Source organism: Oryctolagus cuniculus, chromosome 9 (genome assembly GCF_051225735.1).
Source record: "Oryctolagus cuniculus isolate XC-2025 breed Fujian yellow rabbit chromosome 9, ASM5122573v1, whole genome shotgun sequence".
NCBI classification, from domain to species: domain Eukaryota; kingdom Metazoa; phylum Chordata; class Mammalia; order Lagomorpha; family Leporidae; genus Oryctolagus; species Oryctolagus cuniculus.
Genome location: NC_142875.1, coordinates 59770114 through 59793287, shown reverse-complemented (window position 1 = coordinate 59793287; position 23174 = coordinate 59770114). Strand labels below are relative to the sequence as shown.

General features: G+C 45.1%; 1 pseudogene; it reads left to right on the top strand.

Moving 5' to 3' along the window:
- Positions 1–6806: 6806 nt before the first annotated feature.
- On the top strand, positions 6807–7689 carry LOC100355042 (putative monooxygenase p33MONOX pseudogene; annotated as a pseudogene).
- Positions 7690–23174: the final 15485 nt, after the last annotated feature.

The window sequence follows — 23174 nt, the reverse complement described above, 5'->3', positions numbered from 1 at the left end:
GCACAGCACGTGTCCCTAGCTTGGGTCTCTGTCTCTCATTAACCTGGTCTCGATGACAAAGCTTAGTGCCAGTTAATCCTAGGGATTCAATATACATGAGGGCCAGGTTATTCCCTGCAAACCCTCTGACAAAGCAAGGAATGGGGGTGGGGCTTTTCATTAGGCAGGGGCTTCCTTAGAGCACGGAGCAGGCTGCTGCCTACCTGGTACCCTATTTCCAAGCTGCAGAGAGCCACGCCTTTGCCTTAGGGATTTGTTCACAGTTAACATGCAAATGTCTTTGACAAAGAGAATTTGAACTATTTGTTCTTCAATAGTGCCTGAATAGTTTGAATAATGGGAAGGAGGAAGATTTTCAGGAATGTGGGGAGCTAGTCAGAGATGAGAGACATCTAGACAGTACAAGGGATAGGAGAGGGAGAGACCCAAGCTGGAGAGATACAGGTTCCTGCTTCTGCTGGGCTCCCACCCTCTATTCCCTCTCCTGCGAAAAACTCTTGCTTTTTTCCCTTCTTGTTTTTCAGAGGTATTTTTTAAAACCATAAGAACAATCAGCACTACCTCCTACTACCAGCAAAGAGCTACCCAGGAAAGAGCAGTGGTATGGACCCTACTTGCCGAGACCTGCATTCTGTCTGGTGAGAAGAGATCATGCCTGCCTGGCTCAGTTGATGCTTGTTGTCCTGGTGTGGTTCTTAATAGTGGGCTCCCTTTCACTTTTAGAAGAGCTTCAGTTTGATGAATAAATCACTTAGTCACTCTCTTGGAAGGCACCTTGTAGGAAAGGTCATGTTTTGGCCTCTTGCTTCTCTCTCCTGTGTCTATTTCTCTCTTTATGATCTTGTTTTGGGGAAGCTGTGAGGACACACATGCTTCCACCTTCACATAGCAATTTAGCGCCAAGCAAAAGCATGAGTCAACTGGAAAAAAGCCAAAGCAAGCCTAAAAGAAAGCAAACGGCACCCCCGAAATGCAGATGGACACGGAGCACATGGTTCCTGGATACCTGGTGCTTCCTTGGGCCTTGATGCTGGTTGTGATCACTGCTTAGCACTAGAGCTACAGTCGTGGCAACAGGGAGAAGGGTAGGTAAGGTGGCATGGTGGGCTAGTCTGTTGACGGCCTAGTGGCCCTGATAGAACTGCCCTGAGCACAATATGCTGAAGATGTGGCTGTGTGGTTGGGGCAGCCTCCGGTGGAAATGCTTGAAGTAGGGGAGGACATAGTTGCACCTGCTTCCAGCTTCAACAGCAAAGGTTGATAACCTGTCCTGGCTCCCTCCCTAGAGAAGGACTAATTAAAAAAAAAAAAAGATTTATTTTAGTTATTTGAAAGCCAGAATTACAGAGAGAGAGAGAGAGAGAGGGAGAGGGAGAGAGAGAGAGAGAGAGAGAGAGAGAGAGAGAGAGAGAGAGAATCTTCTATCTGCTTGTTCACTCTCCAAATGACTGCAATGACCAGGGCTGTACCAGGCTGAAGCCATGAGCCACAAACTTCATCTGGGCCTCCCACGTGGATGTCAGGGATCCAAGTATTTGAGTCATCCTCTACTGTCTTCCCAGGTGCCTTAGCAGGAAGCTGGATTAGAAGTGGAGCAGCCAGAACTTGCACAGGTACTCTAATATGGGATGTCAGCCTTACAAGTGGTTGGCTTAACCCACTGTGCCACAATGCTGGTCACCAGAAGGACCCTTGAAGTAGGAAAAGGTGGGTGACACATGAGCCTGGGCAGTTTGTTGTGCTGGGTTGACCTCTCACATCCCAGGGAGTTTGAGACACACACACACACACACACACACACACACACCACACAAGGCACATAACATATGGGTGTGAAGTGACTGTACAGCCTATTGGAAACAGATCTGGTTTGGGGGTAATTAAACTTGCGTTCAAATCCTCTCAACTCCACAGTTTACTGTGTCACCTTAGGTTCCTTCAACTCTCTGTCTTGGGTCCCTTATTGGTAAAGTGTGGTAGTTGTGTGGATTTGTTAATTAAATATGTCCCCATTTTAAGCACCATATCTGACCCCTAGGGTTGGTCACTAGATGTTGGTCTCTCCATCCTGTCTTCCAGCTCCAGTGTTTAAGAACCTTTAAGTGGAGCAGGAGGAGGCTTGCAGGAGAGAAAAATGAGCTCTTTCTGGCCAACGGCGCATGCCCAGACAGTCTTTTATTTAGTTTCAGTTTTCATGTTCCTGATGGTCTGGGCAGCATCTGGGTCTGACACAGCTCTTCCAACCTCAGATATACTACAGGATCCAGCATGTGCCTGGTCCCTGGCTTGCTAGATGTGTGCTTATTATCACTGCTGAAAGAAGGAATACAGTAGGGTAAGGAGCAGAGTGGGTGTTTGTTTACTAGGGGCCAACGCAGCTTGGAGTTATATTTTGGTTGTTTCAGGTTCCTGCAGGGAGCTCCTGGAGTAAGTTAGCATGAGTGTCCTTCAAAGACATTGTTGAGGGCCTGTTCTTCTTGTGTCTTGTGATCTCCAAACAATAAGATGGTAACAGGATCTGTTCCCCCAGAAAATGGTCAGCTTTTGGCCTGTTCTGATTGTGCATCGTCTCTGTTTGGCCTTGACTCTCCTGTGTGCTGTGCCGTGAGCAGAATATCAATTGGTGTGGAGGAGAAGCAAGCCAGGTGCTGCCAGCCCTGTGTGTGCATTGTTGGGAGTGGGGGGGCAGGAGGATCATACTACAGGCACAGAGATTAGTTTCTTTTCTCATTTATAAATGAGCTTAGTGACCCTTAGGCTTATAAACTCTTAGTCTCATGTACTGATTAAGAAGGAAAAGTAAAAAATAAATAAATAAAATAAAAAAGGGATCAGGAGGTGGTGCGTTTTGAAGTTCCAGAGGGGAAGCATGGATAGGAATTGATCTGGCAACCCCTAAAGCACCCTATTCTCTTCCCTCCCTCATCCTGCATTTTTTTTGAAGCACCACTCCCATTTTGGCTGCTTTGGTAAAGGCGGGGCTTCCAGCTGGAGAGAAGGTCAAGGGTTCTGCTTTCTAGAGGAGAAAAAATAGACAAAGAAAGGCCACATGGCTGAATTCCTGTGCCCGGTAGTGTACTGTGTCTGATGCAAGTTTATCTTCGATACCGGTTTTGTCATAGACCTGTAGAAGTAGGGATCCTCAGCACTAGAAATATCATTTAGCCTGACCTGTTTGTTCTTGGATAAGGGAATGGAGACCCTGAGATGGTAGGTGGTTCATTCAAGGTCCCCACACAGCTGACTCAGGCCTGGGCTGGATCCAGAGCCCAAGTGAGCATCCTGGTGCTTCCCCTTCATTGTCTATGAAAGGAGCAAACTCCCCTCAGGGAAACAATGGGCAGATCTTTCTCATTTCCTTTTATTCCTAAGTAAAAAAAGCCCATTCTTATTTGTTCTTAATCTACATATTAACTCTAATGATGAGTCTAGTGTTAACTAATTAACATAATTTAATTTACTTAGTTAGCTAATTGCTAATAATGGAAAGTGGTTTTCTTTGACCTTTCATAATCTGTGTACCTCCCACTGCAAAGAAGTTCCCACCATCGGTATAGTGGTGACATTGGCATAAAAGGTGAATGACTTGGCAGAAAACCAGAGTCTGATTCCCAAAGGTCAGACTTCTGTTAAACACCCTATACTCCCTTATAAAGTGAGATGCGAAAGGAAAAGAAGGACATTTTAAAATTAAAAGCATTACACGCATGAGGGGATTCAAAAAGTTTGTTGGCAATAGAATTAAAAGATGGACATTTCCCCCCAACTTTCTGAAGCCCCTTTGTGGGCATTCACTGGTCATAGGGTAGAGTTAGGGCAGTGACCAAGCACAGAGGCTAGGTCATGTTGGTTTGACTCCAAGTTTGGCTTCCATCCTTTCCTAACCATGTGCCTTTGAGCAAACCACCCCTCTGAGCCTCGGCTTCCTCAGCTGTAAAGTGGGTATGATAAATGTGCCTATTTTGTAGTTGTGTGGTGATATATGAAGTGTGATGATATATGAAAGGTCTCCAAAAAGTGCATGGAAAATGCATAGTATAAAAACCTATGCACAGGTTTCACACTTATTTTGCACCTAAATAAACTTATCTTTTGTTTCTATTTTTCATGAAGTATCCTCTGTGTGTGTGTGTGTATTTACATATTAGTACCTAGCCTCACACATGGTGAGTCTTTAATAAATGTTTGTTGTTATGACTATTGTTAATGCATACTTATCATAGAAAAGTTTCAACTTCATAAAAATACAAAAGAAATGAAATTTGCCTCAGTTCCTTCCTTTGGACACTGCTACCCTTTGTGTTGTGGACACACCAAGAGAAGATAGAATTGTATACACATATTATATCACATTATCCTAGTTTATGCACAATTTAATTGGTTAATTTTTTCATTTAACAGCCTTTTGTGAACAAATTATCTTATTTGTCAAGAACACAGTTTGGGGAGTAGGAGTTGTGCCACTGGCAAAAGCTGAAAAATCCAGTGCCATCAAATCTAAGTTTTACCTCTTTGAACAATGGTGATTATTAATGTCTAGATAGCATAGTTTATTTAACCATCTCCCTATTGCTGTAATTTGATTTGTTTCCCCCATTTTTCTTTTTTGTTTCTGCCTTTATAAAAACTTCATGGCATAAAAATATTGGTCTGCACTTTTGGTCATTTTCTTGAGAGAGGCTCTTGGAAATAAATTATTGAGTCGAAACATAAACATTTGTCAAAATCTTGATCCATACTACCAAGCTGCTTTGCAAAAGAACAACGCTTTACTTTGCACAGCTCATTCTCCGAAGCTACACCAGCCAAGGTTTCCCACTGGACTGTTTTAGTGAAAGGGGCCATCAAATTACTAATTAACACCCTTAATCAATACAAAGCCAATTTCCTCCTCCTCCTTCTGGGCTGCATCCAGAACAGTTGAAAATGATCCTGATTCAGGGATCCTTTGGAACCTCCTCCTAAGGAAGCCCTAGACCGGAGACTTCCTGAACTCGAACATGACCTCTGGATCTCAGCTGATCCAGTCCAGCATCTTCTGCCAAGTAGAATGGCATTCCCTATCAGGCTTCTTTATAAAACCTCTCAGAACCGTCCAGCCCATGAGGCCTTTGCTTGGCTGTATTTATATGGATTTTAGCTCTTCTGTGCTAGAATGCTGATTAAGTTCACCCTCAATTCTTGACTGGTTTGATCCTGGACAGTTAGCATTATGTCTCCCTCCACAATGTAGGGGCAGTACTCACATCCCAAGGATGCTTATGATACCCTCTGTGGTCCCAGTCCAGGGAATGCTTGCTACATGGCTTTAACGTTGCTAAGCTTCTCCTCAAGCTTCTCTTGCTTGGATCTAGAATCTTTTCCTTTCCTGAAATGATCCTTTCTGTTCTCATGACAACTCCCCTGAGTTTAGGCATCCATTCTTCATGTTTCCAGTGTTGCACACTTACCTAATTGGTCTCCCTGCTGCCAGTCTCTTCTTCCTCCAACCTGTTCTACACACAGATGCTAAATTAATCTTCCTTACATACAGTCCTGAGGCTGCCATTCTTCAATGATGAGCAGATTAAGCACTCTCAAGGCCACCCATCGGGTAGACTTGGTTTCCTGGTTACCCTATCACACTTTCCAGCCAAGCATTGCTCACTGTTCTCTGAATGGACCCAGTCCTTGTCAGACTCATATTACTTGTCCTTTGCCTTAATTTCGCCACCTCTCCCAATAGCTCTCTACTGAAATGTCATCTATCAGTACCCATCCTGAGTATCCTATATGAAGCCTGTCTTAGCACCTGTTATGAGAATGAAAACTCACCCACGTGCATATCCTTCCCTTTGATCAGTTCGCTTCATGTTAGAATGATTGCTTTAGTGATCTAGTTCTCCCTTTGTCCCAGTCTCAGTAGATACTAAATTCTTGGGGGCAGGACCATGCCTGTCCCATCTCTGTATCATTGCATTGCCCACTGAGGGCTTTGTACATGGTGGACGCTCACATGTTCCGAGACAGTGTCCTCTGATGCAGCCCTTCTCTCCTGCTGCCAAAGAGTGGGAGCGGCACAGCTGCCCAGATTTATTGCTTTTCCCTGGAGAGGCAATTATAACGCTTTATCTTCCCCCTTTGGCTTCCTGCCAGTGACTCTGTACCTAATGTCTAATTTTCTTTTTGTTTAAAGGGATGTCCTGTCTACCTGGCCAAAGCAAAATGACGATGGTAATCATGTGAGTTGCTGCTGTTTATTGAAAGCCTACTGTGTGCCAGACTCTGTGCTTTACAGAGGGCTCTCATTTATTCATCTTGACAAAATTTATAAATTAGCTATTATTATCCTACTTTATGAATGAGAAAACACAACTCAGAGAGGTTAAAAAAAACTGCACCAAAATCCCTGAAGTAGTGCATTAGCATTGCAGTAAAGAGTTGAACCCAAAACTGTTGACACAAGTCCTTTCCACTGTGTCCCATTAGAAAAGGATGAATTGAGAGCAGAGTGGAGCCAGTCTACCCTGACCAGTGCTGGGGACTTATGGTGTTGCTACAGATCTCACCATAGCTTGGATCTCTTAGGAGACCAGGATCCTTGAAACCTCTTTAGTGCTTGAATTTGGGCTGCCAGTGTCCTCACAGTAGTGGGAGAAAAGAAACTCTGTGTGAGTTTCCTGGAAAGATTTGCTAATTGGCAGCAGTGGGACAATGGTCCTCACTGACATCTATCTGTCAGGATAGCGGTCACATCATCTCACCATGGTGGCAGAGACCCAGCTTGGAATTTTATATAGAGAAAGCACCTGGATCCCAGGCTTTGAATGGCTTCAGGACATCCAGGAGTGCCTGCTCTTGAACCTAGTGGGCTTGCAGACAAGATGTCCCTGCCCATTGGAATGTGCTGCCAGGCATTCAGCTATGATGATGCTCTCAGGGACCTGCATCCTTGACTACGCTGGATGTGGGCAGCATCTCCTAGAAACCAGTGATTCCAGACTGCCAGTATCAATGCTCTGTCAAGGTGGACAAAGGAGATGCCAGTGTGTCCTTACCCTGTCATGACCCTGTCAACATTCACTGACAATATGGACAAGGCGCTGGTGGTGAAGGCTAAAGCTACTCATGTCATCACAAATTCTCTGATCACAAAACAGACCTACAGAAGCATTCAGCATTTTGAGCAACAGGCAGAATTGAGAGATGCTGGCTACACACCCCACCGGAGCCTTACCACTGAGCAGACCAAGTACCTTTGAGTGACAGAACCACTCTACGAACTAAAGCTGCAGAATGGAGAAGAGAACAAAGAAGAGAAGCAGCCTGTGTCAGGCCAGTTCTCCCCAGTAGCAGCCTCTACTGTTCTCCTAAAGCAGGAGCCCAGAGGCTGGTTCACTTTTAGTTCCTCCAAAGCCTTACCTGGTCCAAATCCTAGTACTGTGGATCCTGGAAATGGACATAAGGGCAAGAACTCATCAGGATCAGAAGTCTGATCCTGGGAGTTTTGTCATCCAGGCCTACAGAAGAACCCAGGGGCCCTCTCCAATGGAATTGATCTGTGCTTGGGTCACTCGAATGGCTGAAGATTCAGCAAACTTCAAGCTGTGCATGATGGGCTTCCCAGGGATAAAAGGGAAGAAATAACCACCGTGGACCCATCAACTCAGACCCTGTGACTTGAATGTACTCACACCCACTAGGTTCTAGAGCTCTTTCTGTTCCAGGGTGTCTGGTTACAGGGCCCTTGCACTCACTCCCCTTAACCTCAGCTCTGATGAAAGAAAGCCTTATTTTAACAAATCCTCTTAAATTGAGGATAGAGCTGGAGGCATAATTGGTTTTTGAGACACATCAATGCTAAACCCGACCTCATCATTTGGAAGAAACCATCTTGCTTTAGAGTTAGACTAAATAACCTCAGCAGTGATGCATGGGAGACCTCATTACCTATTTTTTGTATCATTTACTCTACACAAGGATCCGATCTTTGCTTACTCAGTAAATAAGGTTTGTGCTGTTCCAAAACCCAGGCTTCTGTGTTCTCTGACCACTGTCAGCATGAGCATTGGCAAATCAGGGCATAGAGACACTCACTGATGGATTTGGACAACTTGGCCCCCTTGACTGCTGGTGTGTGCTCTAGTCTGGCCAGTTAAGGGGACCTAAGGTCGATTTGAGAGTTGGGTACAGTTAAAAGTCAGACTTGGCAGGAGCCTCTCTGTGTAAGGCTTTTGTGGGAGAGCTAATTGGCCACTGTGTCCTGCGGCCTATTTATCATCAGGTGTTGCCTCTTGAGTCGGTGCAGCCGGGTGGATGATGCTTTTATGTTGCAGAGCAAACACTAGTCCTGTCTATCTTGTTTGCTTGCACTTTAAAGTGAGGTTAATTTGACTCCAATTTGGTTGAAAACTAAGGGAGAAAATTTAATCTATTGATTTGGTATAGACAAATGGATGTCAAAATTGATAGTAAAGAAAGTTCAGTTGGATTATTGTCTTAGTGTTCATGTCAACGTAGTGTCCCCTTTATTTGATTTCTTTATCATGGTCAGGGCCTGAGACTTTTTTTTTTGGGTTGTGGGAGGGTGTGGAAGCATTCAAAAGTTCTCTATATAAAAGCATTTTTCACCAAAATAAGCCTCATGCCCTTGTGCAATACATATCTAACAGAGGAAAGGAAATAAGAGAATCTGGCTTTAGAAAACAGATTTGTTTATTTATTTGAAAGGCAGAGTGACAGAGAGAGAAAGAGGGAGGGAAGGAGATCTTCTTTCCTTTTGTTTACCTCTCAAATGGCTGTAATAGTTGGGTCTGGGCCAGGCTGATCCAGGAGCCAGGAACTCCATCCTGGTCTTCCACATAGGTGGGAGGGCCCCAAGCACTTGGGCTGTCTTCTGCTGCTTTCCCAGGCACAGTAGTAAGAAGCTGTATTGGAAGCTGAGTAGCTGGGACTGGAGCTGGAGCTCTGTTATGGAGCTTAACTTAACCACACCACAATGCTGTCCCCAAGAGAAGCTGCCTTTGTAATTCTCATCACTGTGTTCATGTTCAGTTATTGTCTGGAGCACTGTCTCAAGCACGGTTGGTTTTTCTTTTGGGTCATATCTTGTTTACATAAATACTGACCTTCCTATAAAGAGGTCCTGATGGCTAAAATTGCCAGGACAATTAATTTCTTTGTGTCTTCTGTTAGAGTCTCTTGTAGTGGATGTGACACCCTGGCTCAGTTTTCCTGGAACCAAATGCTTCTACACTAAGAGGAGGTGAGTCCATGTATTATAGCTTAGTTGTGCTAAGCGCCTGGTTCCTCCTCATCTATTGCAGACCTGGGAGAAGCTCTGTGTAGATATGAGTGCACTTGATGTGCAGTAAGTAATTTATGGGATCCAAACACTCTTTATCTTCTATGCTTCCTCCAGAGACCCCAAACCTCTCTCTCCAACAACAGGCAAAATGTACTCTCAATGTTACATTGTATGGTACCTGACTCCTCCTACTCTATCCGGGTCATCTGCTTCTTGGGCAAAGGTGATTGAAAATAGGTATTGTATTTGATAAGATTATGATAATCACAAGTGGCTTATTTTAGATGTCAAAATTGGTGATGTTGGGAGAATTCAATGCTAATTTTTAAAGCATGCTGGAAAACTGCACCCTCACATGGTGCTTACAGTAAAAAGGTCTTTAGTAGACATTAATTGAGTAAATGAATGAATGAATTCAGGAATATCAGAATGAATAAATGGCATTTTAATTTTTTTTCCATGGCAAGCAATGAGAAAGATTGGGAAAAATGGGTTCTACCAGTTACTAGTGGTGCACCCTTGGGCAACTCCTTCTCTCTGAGGCTCAGTTTCATCCACTGTAAAGCAGTGATGCTAACACCCACTGTCAGGAACCATGAGAAGTCCGAGATGCTACCCGCTTGAGAGATAACAGGCCAGTCTGCTGCAGTTTCAAAATCCGGCAGGAGGCATTGGATGTTTGGACTCAGATACATGGCCTTCATGACCTAGGGCACAGAAAAACAAGCGCATCACCATCTTTATATATGTTTCCCTTGCAAACGGCTCAGATGGATGCTTGCTCACACATTGAGTCGTGTTAAAGCAAGCTCAGGTATCCTGCTTTAACGTGGGCAGTAAGCCTGCCTCCCCCTTCCTCTGGAGGGAGACAATGCCTCTTCTTTTGCAGGCCCTTGACTGTGCAAGTGTCCTTGAGAAGATATTCAGAAAAAAAGGCAGCTAGTGCCTCACTTGAACACCGCACAGAATGCATGAGACCCTTGAAGAACGGCCTCCCAACACTCGCTTGTGGATTTTTTAAAAATGAGAATTAAATGAACTAATAAATGGCATCAGGCAGGTCAGGCCAGGCTATGTTGTGGTATCACATGAAATCAAGTTTCAGTGCCATAAACCCGAGGTTTATGTCTTGCTGATGCCACACATTTATGGGGAACCAGCGGGGAGATTCAGTTCCAGATCCTCCTAATTCTGGGTCCCAGGTTGAAGGAGACCACACCATGTGGCACACTGCCATACAGGATGAAAATGAGGGTGTAGGGGCCGGTGCTGTGGCATAGTGGGTGGGGCCACCGCCTGCAGTGCTGGCATCCCATATGGGCACCGGTTCAGGTCCCAGCTGCTCCATTTCCAATCTGATTCTCTGCTATGGCCTGGGAAAGCAGTGGAGGATGACCTGGGTTCTTGGACTCCTGCACCCACATGGGAGACCCGGAGGAAGCTCCTGGCTCCTGGCTTCGAATCGGCACAGCTCTGGCCATTGCAGCCAACTGGGGAGTGAACCATCAGATGGAAGACCTCTCTCTCTGTCTCTCTGACTCTCCTTCTCTCTCTGTGTGTAACTCTGGCTTTCAAATAAATAAATAGGTCTTTAAAAATAAAGGAAGGAAGAAAGGAAGGAAAGAAGGAAGGAAGGAAGGAAGGAGAGAGAAAGAAGAAAGAAGAAAGAAGAAAGAAGAAAGAAGAAAGAAAGAAAGGAAGGAAGGAAGGAAGGAAGGTGAGGGTGTAAAATAGCACACTAGTTCTGTCAACTTTACCCCCAAAGTGAGATGCACCTGTTCCCATTTTGTTGCCTAAGCAAGTCAGAAGGCTGAACCAAGCTTCACGAGGGAAGGGAAGTGTTCCCAGGAGAAGAACCTGAACCATTCACTTGGTGGGCAGAGTGAATTACTGCTACACAAATGCAAAAGAATTCCTGTACAGGGACTGGCACATTAAAAATGGTCATGTCCCTCTTCTTTCCTATTTCTAGAACCACAGGTTTGGGCAGGATCAGAGGTGTGGCCCTGGTTCAGACAGAACTCCGAGTGGTCATGGATTCAGATTGTTCTCTATCAGTGCTATGGCCAAGAAAATCTGCAAAATCCCAAGTGGAAAACTATGTGTCCAAGTTAAATATCAAACAAGAATCCTAATTATTAATATACCTTCAAGATCATAAGTGTGTTGGTTAACATTAAAAACAGGAGCAAAGAATTTTTCTCAGCTCCTAGTTATTTCATAGTGAAAACAGGATTGAGAAAGAAAACAAAAATCGTGATTGGTTTTTATTCATGATTCAATACACCACAAATAGAACTGCTGAAATTCTTCCTGACCTGAACTGGTCACAGCATCTGACTGGACATCAGACTAGAATGATTTTAGAATGAAATAAACATTACTGATCATTACAGCTTCCCTGCTTCATAGTTTACAAACAGATTTCCTTCTTTTTTATTTAAGGCCCTCTACCTGTCAGGGGTTCTTTGTTAACTATGTGAGTACAGAGTTAGAAGCCAAACTGACACAGTTCCTGTCTCCCAGGAGCTTAGAGTCTAGAGGGGAAGGAGGATAATAGCAGAAGTGACCACATTCTTCTAATGGCTTGCTTTCTAGGGACTGGGTGCAGGGCTGAGCTGCATGTCTTGTTTCGTAAGAGAATCACCACTTTGTGTGGTTTGGTATTCAGAGTAACCTTGTAGAGATAGGGGAAACAATGATTTTGACCCAGTGTAATCAAGGCTCAGAAAACTCATTCAGCGTATTCTCTGGTGCTGGTGGAGTTAGGGTCAGAATTCGGGCTCACTATCCCAGATGACAAATGCACTGACACCCAAACAGTTTCACTAATCTGAGTCACAGGAAACAATCTTGGGGCCGGCACTGTGTCGTAGCAGGTAAAGCCACTGCCTGCAGTGCTGGCATCCCATATGGGCACCGGTTGGAGTCCTGGCTGCCCCGCTTCTCATCTGGCTCTCTGCTGTGGCATGGGAAAGCAGTAGAAGATAGCCCAAGTCCTTAGGCCCCTGTACCCACATGGAAGAAGCTCCTGGCTCCTTGCTTTGGATCAGTGCAGCTCTGGCCATTGTGGCCATCTGGGGAGTAAACCAGCAGATGGAAGACCCCTCTCTCTCTGTCTCTCTCTCTCCCTCTCTTTCTGTTCCTCTACTTCTCTGTAACTCTGCCTTTCAAGTAAATAAATAAATATATCTTATAAAAAGCCCAATCTTGTTCAAAGGCTTAGCATTCCCCATCTCCATGCTGTGCCTTCTCTTAGTTAATATTCTCCTTCAATTCAAAGAATTGATCACATACCTAATTAGTGCCAGGCACTGTGTAAAGTGCCTACTCATACTGCAGATTTCACAAAAAGGGTACTTCAGAAAGTTCACGGAAACCATGTATTATGCATCACTTGCAAAATTATTTGCACCAAAATAAATTTATCTTTTAATTCTATTTTCCTGCAAATCTTGTGAAGCACCATCATCTGTCATTCCTATCATTACAAGTTTTTTAAAGAGTTGAAATGATAGTCATATCATCCCTATACAGATGAAGAAATTGAGAATTAGATAGGGTAAGAGATTTGCCTGTTATTACAGGGCTCCAAAGCCAGGATCAACTAAACCATGTTTGAGCCAGGACTCTTCCTGGAGGCACAAAGTTTCCCCTGTGAACTCCTGGTAGGTTTGGCCAGTGGATGCTCTAACCTATAACCATGGCTCCTGGCAGACATCCCTAAGTCCCCCTGCAATAACAGTGGGTTATGAAATCCAGGCAGCTCATAGAAACAGACTTGCATTTGGTACACCTGTGTCTTCTCACGGCAGCAGTGCAACCTGTTCCTTTACTCACCTATTCTAATGAATTCAACAAACATTGACTGAACAGCTTCCATGTGGCAGGCCCTGGAGGCTACTGGCTGAGTCCAACAGAGCTCTACTCTCCAAGGGCTGAAAATCAAGAGTGGGAGAGAAGCAGACCCACAGCAACTATAATGCAAGTAGACTTAACTCAAGGTTATAACAAATACAAGGCAACAGGAGAACAAGGAAATAGAGTGAAAACTCTGGGAAATATGAGAAGGCTTTATTGGAGGGGGAGCAGTATGGTTTGTCAGCTACTTTTCCTTGAAGGATAGGTAAGATTTGAGTGCTAGGGAGGATGCTGGAGGGGAGAGGGGGGGGATAGTGAGTGTGAAGGAGCCACGTCATATAGGCAGAGGATGCTGCTGTTTCTTCCAGAGACTTGTATCCTGGGGCAGAAATTGTTTTTCCAGAATCTACAAAGTCTGACTCATTTTCACAGAGCCCCTGGGGAAGAGCAGCTGGTAGGAGCCAGGTGCAGTTGGAGAAAAGGCTGCCTCAAAGGTTAGCCAGGAAGAAAGAAAGGATTCTGTGGACACTTAGAAAGTCTTATCTGGAAGGGAGCCATCTGGTGCTTTAGGACCAAGCCAACGTCTTTCTATTTTTTTTCTAGGCTTCTGGGCTTGGGTGTGTGATGTATAGTCCCTGAGGGCCCTGTGTGGGTGGAGGGACAGAGGTGGCTGCCTTGGCTGGAGAGGGACTACATCTCCCGCCCGGAGCCTGCCTGGTTCCAGCTCTGCACCTCTGCAGAGTGAGATCCCCATGGGGAACTCATAAGGTGACAGCTGTCTCTTTAGGGTCCCCATGAGTCTCCGTGGCCTCCATGTGAGTGTCCCCCTGTGGGAGGAATATGGTAGGTTTTTAATCCTGGCTGGTCACATCTGGGAAAAACAATCCAAATGTTAATCCATCTGGAGAGAGAACTAATCCATATCTTCTGTTGCCTGTATCTTTTGTTTTTCATCTCTGGATCTTTAAATCTAATTATGAAGCCAGAACGAAGCCCCTGCAAGCCTGTCTGCTACCCTTCAGGCGGCCTTTTCAACATTGCTTTGTGCATGATCTCCTTATGTTTCTACCTAACAGAGCTCCTTTCATCTGACGGTGGCACAGCACTTTAAATAGCTAAACCAAGCCTCACTACACCCCCTTGAGGAAAGAAGCCATCATAACTGGCTTTTCCCATGTCTGAGAGGATGCGGGAGTGGGCAGTGACTTGGTTAGGAAGTCCCAGCTACTGCAGCCGTCCTAAAACAATAAGAGCACTAGCAGCAGTATCCTGCCATTGTACATTTCATTGGCATGGACTCACAGGTTCAGAAAGATCTTTGTCTATTTCTTATTAAACTGGCTGCTCCTCCTATATAAAAGTGGCGTGTGCCAACCTATCAGTCACCCGAGCCTGGGACTTCCACCTCTCCCTAGCAGGTAGAGATGTGGCCATGCCTATTCTACCTGCTTCTTGCCTGTCTGTGACACTTCAGGGTACTCCACTCGCCTAGATTACTACCACAGCGTGCTCTCCACAGTCCCCATTTCTCTTGTGTTTTTCTCCTAATCCATCTCCTGGCTGCTGTCAGAATAATCTTCCTAAAACACAAACATGTTTAGATCATGCCTCCACTAAAACCTTTCTACAGGATAAGGTGCAAGCTCCTTAGCCTGGGTCAACCTGTCCAACCTCATTGTCCATCTGTGACCCCTTGGTATTCTACCAAACCATGTTGAACCACTTTCTCTTCCCAAGACAGGATGCACCCTGCTTTTGCATGTGTCCCAGTGCTAGCCTGACCATCCTTTCAAGGGAAGTCCTCCTCTCCTGGTCCAGCCCTGGCTGCTGCCCACATTTGGGAGTGAGCCACGGGATGAATGGTCTCTCTGCCTTTCAAATAATATTAAAATAAAACAAAAAACTCAGCTCGAGAATAAACTTTACCCCTAATCATCAGATGGAGTTGACTGCTTGCTCCTTTTTTTGTTACATTATATTTGATTGGTTTTCTGTTAGAGCACACAGCAAGATAATTATACTTATTACTTGTTTACATGCTTCACCCTATTCCCAGAGAGTCTGTGCCTTTCTTCTTGATAAGTGTTGTGTCTTATTCATTTTGGCCTCTCTGGTACCCGGGACAGTGCCTAGCAAATTGTGTAGTCATTCAATTCAGATTTGGGTAGGGTCATCAAATCGGTCTACCAGATGTGCAACACTGACAGACAGGCAGATGGAGGCTCAGGGTTTTCTAAACTCATGCTGTGAATGAAGTACCAATGTAAGGACGAAAGCCCAGGTCTGGTTTCTAGATCATTCCATGTCTTTAGTCCCTCAAACCAAGAAATCTAGAACCCTGCTTTAGGCAAGAATATATATTAGTCTACATGTCACAGAAAACATTCATTTGTATAATCAACCAATATTTTTGAGTGTTTAGGGTATGCGAGAAGTGTGCAAAACATCCCTTCCAGCAATGAACTTTCTTGGACAGACACAAGACAGATAGAGGAGTAAATAAATGAGTCATGAGAATAGCAGGTGGGGACCAAATCAGGCAGAAACCTGTAAGCCAGAACAATTAGAAGTCATCAGTGGCTGTCAAGGAGGATGCTTGATGGTTGTGTGGACAAGAGTTTGGAATAGAGTAGATGACAGTACATGAGTTAGTGCAGGTTTCTGAAAAGATAGATGGTGGCTGGGATGAGGGTGATGGCAGTGGGAGTGGGAGAAAATGGGCCAATTCGAGATTTGTTTCACAGGCCACCTGCCAGTACTTGCTGATGGATCGGTTGTGGTTAAGATCTTTGGTCTGGAGGAGCAGTCTTAAGCCATTGCTCTCATTTGCCCGTCTCCCTGCATTAAGCTAATGACTGCTGAGGCAGTAAGTCAAAGTCTTAAGCTACTGGGAGATTCCAGCTTTCAGTCATCACTATTTCTGTGAACTACTGCATAACACTTTATTGTGTGAACAACATTACTGAAGTTCTTCTTGGGTGCTCAGACTTTCCTCTGTACCTCCTAAGGCCAAGGACAATAGCAAGAGGAACTGGTCCTGGCCACTACTGGGCTTGCTTGTGGCTTGGTAGGGTTTGACACCAGAGCTGGCATGGTGTAGGAAGAGCCTGGAACTCAAAGGTCTAGTCTCTATTTCAAGTCCTTCCTCAGCAACACACTAGCCCTGTGACTTTGGGAAAATCTTTAAAAAGTCAATCATCTGTAAAATGCGCATCAAGAGTATATACCTCATGGAGTTGTGGAAATTAGTGACATGAATATCAGGCACTCTCCTCCCTGGAAGCAGTAAGGGGACAAATAAGAAGAGAACGTTTTCGCATTTCCTGCTTTCAGTCTGGGCCCTGACGTGACTGCTCTCCAATAACCTGAATTTTCGTTTTCTTAGATGGGTGCTTACCTAGTTATAGGGGAGACATTTTTTTCCTCCTTGTTTATGGAACTTTGAAGAGATATAGGATGGAGTACAAACAACGCTTTTAAGCAGCTTGTAGCTTGCACTTGCCTTTGTCCCAGTGAAGGTGATGATAGGGTATGGTTGTGACAACATGATGAAGATGTCCATCTTTAGCTCATACTGGGCAGCCCCTGGTGCTGATTTTGGATCTGGAGGTTATGTGGAAAGTGCAAGAGGAGGATCCTGCAAGAACCCTTTTCTTACTGATTCTCACGTAAGTGTGTGGTTTTGAGTTGGTGAGTGAAGAAGGGCACCTCTTGGGCAGGTTGGCTCCACTGACAAAATTTGTTCCTGGCAGATCACTCACTTGGCAATTAAGTGGTCTTAAGCTATGACACCAAGAACTCAGAGGATGTGCCTTAGGCATGCAAAGGTGAGTTCTGACATTCAGCTTTTAAAATGACTGAGAATTCTAAAGTGAATGACAAGCTCTTTACCTCTGAGTGGTAGTTGATACCTGAGTGCTGAAACTGAGTCTTCACTCAGTAAGAAAAAAGTGTGTTGATTAGTGATGGTTGATTAGTGATGCCTGCCATGAGCACAAGTAGGAGACTGCAGCATGGCTATAGATTGGCCATGTCCTGTGTCCTGTGTAGAGATACAGGAGAGCCCTCTAGGAAGGCAATACTGCAACATGATCTCCACCACATGTAGGGAGGCCTCCCTACAGGGAGGCATTTATTAAAAACAGAGAAACTGGGGCTGGCACCGTGGCTCACTTGGTTAATCCTCCGCCTGCAGTGCCAGCATCCCATATGGGCATCCCATATGGTTGCTCCTCTTCCAGTCCAGCTCTCTGCTGTGGCCTGGGAAGGCAGTGGAGGATGGCCCAAGTGCTTGGGCCCTGCACCTGCATGGGAGACCAGGAGGAAGCACCTGGCTCCTGGCTTCGGATTAGCGCAGTGCCGGCCATAGCAGCCATTTGGGGGGTGAACCAACAGAAGGAAGACCTTTCTCTCTGTCTCTCTGTCTATAACTCTACCTGTCAAATTAACAACAACAACAACAACAAAAAAAAAAACAGAGAAACTACATTGTGCAAATCAGAAGGTCTATTTGCTTATTTTCTGCATATTTATATTTTTAAATCTCTTTTCTTTAACTTTTATTTAATGAATATAAATTTCCAAAGCACAGCTTAGGATTACAATGGCTCCCCCCCCCCCATAACTTCCCTCCCATCTGCAACTTTCCCCTCTCCCGCACCCTCTCCCCTACCATTCACATCAAGATTCATTTTCAATTATCTTTATATACAGAAGATCAGTTTAGTACATATTAAGTAAAGATTTCAACAGTTTGCACCCACACAGAAATACAAAGTGTAAACTACTATTTGAGTACTAGTTATAGCATTAAATCACAATGTACAGCACATTAAGGACAGAGATCCTACACAGGGAGTAAGTGCACAGTGACTCCTGTTGTTGACTTAACAAATTGATATTCTTGTTTATGGTGTCAGTAATCACCCTACGCTCTTGTCATGAGTTGTCAAGGCTATGGAGGCCTTTTGAGTTTGCCAACTCTGATCATATTTAGATAAGGTCATAGTCAAAGTGGAAGTTCTCTCCTCCCTTCAGAGAAAGGTACCTCCTTCTTTGATGGCCTGTTCTTTCCACTGGGATCTACCTCACTCGCAGAGATCTTTCATTTAGGTCTTTTTTTTTTTGCCAGAGTGTCTTGGCTTTCCATGCCTGAAAAACTCTCATGGGCTTTTCAGCTGGATCCAAATGCCTTAAGGGCTGATTCTGAGGCCAGAGTGCTGTTTAGGACATCTGCCATTCTATGAGTCTGCTGTGTATCCCGCTTCCCATGTTGGATCATTCTCTCCCTTTTCTATTCTATCAGTTAGTATTTGCAGACACTAGTCTTGTTTATGTGATCCCTTTGACTCTTAGTCATATCATTATGATCAATTGTGAACAGAAATTGATCACTTGGACTAGTGAGATGGCATTGGTACATGCCACCTTGATGGGATTGAATTGGAATCCCCTGGTATGTTTCTAACTCCACCATTTGGGGCAAGTCAGCTGAGCATGTCCCAAATTGTACATCTCTTCCTTCTCTTATTCCCACTCTTATATTTAACAGGGATCACTTTTCAGTTGTTTCAACACTTAAGAATAATTATGTATTAATTACAGAATTCAACCAATAGTATTAAGTAGAACAAAAAAAAACTACTAAAAGGGATAACGTATTAAGTTGTTCATCAACACTCAGGGCAAGGGCTGATCAAGACACTGTTTCTCATACTGTACATTTCACTTCAACAGGTTTCCTTTTAGATGCTCGGTTAGTTGTCGTCCATTAGGGAGAACATATGATATTTGTCCCTTTGGGACTGGTTTTTTTAATCTCTTAATCTCAAGGGGTCAAAAGTCTTCCAAAAATTCATATAAAAGTGTTGTGGTCAGATGTCTGCTTTGTCACAATGGAACATGTGTGGGCTGCTACAAGGGGGGAAGCACAGGCCTTTGAGAACAGTGATGCTGGCAGCCAAGACCCCAAGGAGAAGGCAAACCACAGGCCCAACATCCTCTTCTCATCAATGGGGTTCCCTTCACTACTCATAGGCAAGCTGAATCCTAAGTCCTTGTATGTAGCATTTCTTTTTTCTTTCTTTTTTTTGTTTTTTTTTTTTTTTTTTGGCTTTACAGTTTTCAGAATTGTACCTGTTGCCAAAGTGGCTAACCAGCCACTTCAATTTTTAATTCCAGTGGACAAAAAAGAGAAAATTCACAAAAGTAGATCCAAACCAAGAATTAAATGAGCAACTACGTTTGTATATTTTATATCATAATTGTCCTTCTAAGTAAGTACTACTGCCACCTTCTTATCGATGATGAAACTTAGGTTTGGGGGAGGTTCCAGAACAGACTGGAAGTGTGAAATCCAGTCAAGGATGGAGCCACACCTCAGCCCCTGAGGGGCAGCTCCCACTGTGCCTGCTGTCCGTTGACCTCAATGCCTGCTGGAGCAGGTCTGGTCTGTGGTCTGGATGGAGCCTCTCAGGGATGGGGCTTCTGATCTGCAATGGTTAAACCCCGGGCAGAGGCACAGGGTTTCCTGGCCGAGACAGCTGGGCCTCTTGGGGGAGGGCTGGGATGAACTTGAGCTCTTTGAACCAAGGAAGAGGGCAGCATCTGCTGCTGAGTGGGGTCACTGGGAATCAAGGTACTCACAGCTCCTGCTGGATTGCTGAGCCCTCGGGAGACTAACAGCCTGGATGACATGTGTTCAAGGGACCCCTCTGGGCTTCCTGTCTGGCCCTCTGTGCTAAAAAATGCTTTAAACCACAAGATTTGTTCTCTGGATTTTTTTTTTTTTTTTTTTTTTTACTGAGATAAATTTCCAAGCATGGCATGTGGTGCTGGTTATGTGACTTTCAGTGAGTTTGAATGGGGGTCGTGTCGCTGAATCACCAAACAAGGCATCCTGTGTTCTTGCTGTGTATGTGATGGTGGGGTGAAGAGGGGTGCAGATTTAACTTGTTATCACTGCGAATATTTTTAGAGACCTCTTGAATACAGTATAATCACACCATCTGTACTTTGGGCTTGTGTTATTATTCAGTTGACAAAATACTGCTAATTATAATAAACAAAGGACTTCTCTCTCTCTCTCTCTGTAAGAAAAGGTATATCTTCTTGAAACAGTCCCAAATAGCTACCAAAATAAAAAGAAATACCTAGGGCAGGTGCACACCATTTTTATCACAATTACATCTGTATCGCTTGACAACAAGGATGGCTCTCTTTACACCTTCTGTCTGAATGTTGCGGCAGAGATTAAAGGCGTTTGCTGTGCAAAGTTTGAACTGAAGCCTGGATTTGATGTGGCTAAATAGCAATGCTCACCCCAGCATTGTTTCCCGGCTGCCTCCAGTGTGTCAACAGAAGCCGGAGGAGTGGTCTGTGAACGAGGGAGAAAGGTGAGACTCGGCCAGTGAAAGCGGAGGTGGTGAAGAAGAGGGGGAGAGCATAGGTACCCTCTTTGGGTGCATCTGGGGGCTAAGTCCACTGGACAAGAGAGATGTGTGGGAAGCTGGGCTGGTAGACAAGTGGAATTTCACTCAGTGTGTGATCTGAGGCACATCCCCTTACCTTTCTGAGCCTCGCTGCAAGAGGCAAAGTAAAACAGTACCTCCCTTGCAGCACTGTGATGAGCGGATGCAAAGTACTCGGCATAGCGTGCATGCATAGAGCCTTTACGCGGTGCTGCCTATTATTTTTAAGATGTGCCCAGTAAATATGTTGTGAATGAATGAAGAATATTTGTTCTGATCACAAGATGCTTCAGGCAGCCTTTTCAATTTTAAGTTACGCCAGGAATAAAGTCTAAATGAAGTGCCACTCTCCCCCAGGAACCTTGTAACTTCTGATTGTCTCCAGCAAGGCTGGCTGCTAATCCTCCTGTTTAACTGTGGGCATCTGCACTTGCAGCGACAGCAGCCAGGCGCTCTCACTGGAGCAAGAGTGGAATTAGGACTGGGCTGAGGCAGCAGGGCCCGCAGGGGCTGGTAGGCGCTTCTGTAGCTAAATATAGCTGAAGTTGATGGAACTCGCCACAAGCCAGCACTTCATGCTCGGAACAACAGCTTCACCAATAGGCCCTGTTCTTAGCTACTCTTATTCCCATTTCACAGATGGCTTCACAGGCCTGGGACGGACAAGTCCACCTAGGAAGTCCTCTGAAGTCCCAGCGCTTGGAAGTGATGGAACCGGGATGGGAGCCCAGCCCTGTCCATCTGGCTCCACGGGCCTGTCCTTGCCTCTTCCCCCCCACCCCCCCCCCCACTCAGCTCACCGCTGACCACTGCACTCCCCTGCCTCCTGGGAGCTGGTAAATCTGAGGGTGGCCTGAGTGTGATTTATGTTATGAGTCAGAGTGCAAGTTGGGAGCAGATCATTGGTTCTGTGATCCTCAGAAGCCCTGCTGAGAAATGTATCCATAGTAGCAGCCAACTGGCCTGGTTGAATCAGAGATACACACACACACATACACACACACACACACACATACACATATACACACCTGGTCCTGAGTCTTAGACACACACACACACATACACACTTATACACACCTGGTCCTGAGTCTTAGAGACACACACACACATACACACATATACACACCTGGTCCTGAGTCTGAGACACACACACACATACGCGCCCCTGGCCTTGAGTCTTAAGCATTTTCACAGGGCTTAGGCAGGCAGATGAAAAGTAGCATGAGAACCACAGGGGAATGCTGTGTGACTAAATTAAGGAATGTTGAAGACAAGGGAAGAAATGGATACCCAAATACTTTATACTTGCTGGAAGGGCTCTCACAGATTTATCTTATTTCCATTTACCCTTAAACATTTTTTCGGTTGGCCTATCTGGCTGGAGAGAATGTCCCAACCCTCCCTAATGTGTCTGCCTCCCTTAGGAGCCGCTCCTGCTGTAGGCGAGGAAAGCTGCCAGTCTCAGAGATGGCCATGGACAGGCACTACATATCCACCTGTCTACCTTTCCCTCCAGAGATGTCAGACCTGTGTAAATCAGTCACGAGGAGGACTTAGTAATTAAGGAACCAGACACCAGGGAATTGTTCCATCCTCAGGGATTTCCAGACCTTTTAGAGCCGTGAAACTATGTTCAATCCAAGTCCTACCCAGATAGCCAGAGCATGAAGCAGCTAACAATGGAGCTGCTCTAGTGAAAACCAACGGGTTCCAGAACCTTACGATAAAATCCAGGGGGGCAGAAAACACAATCTTTTTTTTTTTTAAATATGTATTTATTTCTATGTATTTGAAAAGGGAGAAAGAGATAACTGCTATCTGTTGGTTCTTTTTCCAGTTGCCTGCAACAGCTGAGACTGGGCCAGGCCAAAGTCAGGAGCCAGGAACTCTGTCAGGGTCTCCCACATGGGTGGCAGGGACCCAATTTGAGGTATTAACTGCTGTCACCTAGGGTGTGCATCAGCAGGAAGCAGGAATTTGGAGCAAAGCTGAGACTTGAACTCTGGCACTTCAATGTGGCATGCATCCAATAGGCCAAAAGCCCACCTGGAGAAAAGCAATTCGAAAGCCACAGTGGGTGACCCTCACAGCCCCTGTTTATAGTTTGGAAGACCAGCTTGTCCCTGCTCTGTCTCCATTCTTCTCTCCTGGGCAGCTTTGTTACAAATAGGCACAGCTGAGGCCAGCACAGTGACACAGTGGGCCAAGCCTCTGCCTGTGGTGCCAGCATCCTGTATGGGTGCCAGTTCATGTCCCAGTCGTTCCTCTTCTAATCCAGCTCTCTGCTATGGCCTGTGAAAGCAGCAGAAGATGGCCCAAGTGCTTGGGTTCTTATACCCCCATGGGAGAACCTGGAAGAAGCTCCTGGCTCCTGGCTCCTGACTCCTGGCTTTGGATCAGCCCACTCGCCATTGTGGCCATTTGGAGAGTGAACCAGCAGATGGAAGATCTTTCTCTCTATCTCTCCCTCTCTCTGTCTATAACTCTACCTCTCAAATCAATAAAATTTTTTTTAAATGTAAAAAAACATACAGACACAGCTAGAGTATAGGCAGCAT